Below are 1,900 nucleotides of genomic sequence, written 5' to 3' on the forward strand. Positions count from 1 at the left end.
TGGGTTCCTCACAAGACGTGTTTTCAAGTTAGTATGTAAGTGAATGTGGCTTTGAATTTGTCATACCAATGCTGTGCACATCCGTGCAAAATTTTACACAAATTTCACAAAGTCACTGTAAGTCACAATAAGTTGTTTCATGTTCTTCAGTCATGCAAGACCTTCATCATTCTGCCGCCCATCCCACAGCTGCAAAAAACTCCTTGTGGGTAAAAAGCTCCACCTTCAACCAGCTGATGTTCTCCAAAGTGTTCAACAGATGCTTCAGTCCAAGACTACCAGCATGTGGACGGGATGGAAACAATCTCACGCATGTATGCTCATATTCGGGCCTCATGACAAAATAAGTGGAAATAGCGTCCTTTTGTGGATGACATCAGAACTACAGTACCCGATGTTTACAGTATTTTTGTGTCAATTTGTCTCAGCTCAAAGCAAGTGTAATTTGTTTTTAAGTTTAAAATCGCATTATCGATGACAAATAATCATCATTATCATCATAAATAAATTAGGATAAAACTCTGGTCATTTTTCTGATTGTGGTAAATTATACAGTACAGGCCAAAATTTTGGATATACAGTTTGGATATGCATTTTCATTGAAGGCATCAAAACTATGAATGAACACATGTGGAATTAGATACGGATCAAAAGGGTAAACAAACAAAAATTAAACGGAAAACATGTTTTCATTCTATTTTCTTCAAATAGACGCGATTTGCTCTGATGACTGCTTTATACACTCTTGGCATTTTTCCATGATTTTCAAGAGCGAGTCACCTGAAATGCAGTTCACTTTACACATGAGCTTTATCACGGGTGATAAAAGAAATTTCTTGCTTTGACAATGGGTTTGGGATCATTCGTTGACAGGGTTAATACACAGCCCACAGCCTTAATAGAAAACTGTTGCAATTCATATTATGACATCAGATTCTCAAAGAAAAACAAGTGGCCATTATTACTTGAAGAAATTTGAATAGGAAAGTGAGTCCAAACGTTTGGCCCACAATATGTGTGCGTGTGTGTGTATATAAATTTCATTTATATATATATATATATATATATATATATATATATATATATAGAGAGAGAGAGAGAGAGAGAGAGAGAGAGAGAGAGAGAGAGAGAGAGAGAGAGAGAGAGAGAGAGAGCGCTTCAGTGTCCCAGAAATGAAAATGGTTGTAGTGTTGTCATATATCCAACAGATGGCGTGCCAGACCTAATTACATTCTCTACATCAGCGTGCCAAACTGAACCCTGAAAAACCTCACCTCAAGTAAAATGTCCCTCGTGTATACAGTATTAAAATAAATGTACAGTAGTCTCAATTTGACCTTGTGTGAAATGCACAGTCGAGCACATTGCCATTATTGCCGTGCGAATGCTTACGTGGATATTCTTGTGTTGCAAATGTTTCATTACCACCACATATTTTTGAAACTTTTGAACGGTGTGTGTGCGTGCATGTGTTTGTGTGCGTGTCAGTTGGACCTACATAGCAGATGTATGAGCTCAACAGTTCAGCCCAGTACTATGATAACCTTCCATTATGCCTAATATGCACACAGCTGCTCTCCTGTAATGTGTACTGACTGTTTTTTATCCGCCCTGTACACAAAGCGTGCTGGCCTCTGTCAATGAAAATAAAAATGACTTCCTGGCCCGGAGGCGGCGCTCTCCCAAAATACCCGTTTACGGAGTTCCTTGTTTTGTACGAACGATGATGACCTGCGTCAACACGCCTATTGTGAGCATGAGTAACCCACACCTCGTATCCTGGCAACTGACGGCCGGGAGGAAGTCCAAACGCTTGCGTCACCCACACGCCATGTGACTGCACAGTGTTGGTAAACAAAAGCAGTGCAGGGGAGTGACATTTGGCCCGCTAACAAAATGC

This window comes from Hippichthys cyanospilos, chromosome 5 (assembly GCF_059441005.1).
Source record: "Hippichthys cyanospilos isolate Australia breed blue-spotted pipefish chromosome 5, RoL_Hcya_1.0, whole genome shotgun sequence".
NCBI classification, from domain to species: domain Eukaryota; kingdom Metazoa; phylum Chordata; class Actinopteri; order Syngnathiformes; family Syngnathidae; genus Hippichthys; species Hippichthys cyanospilos.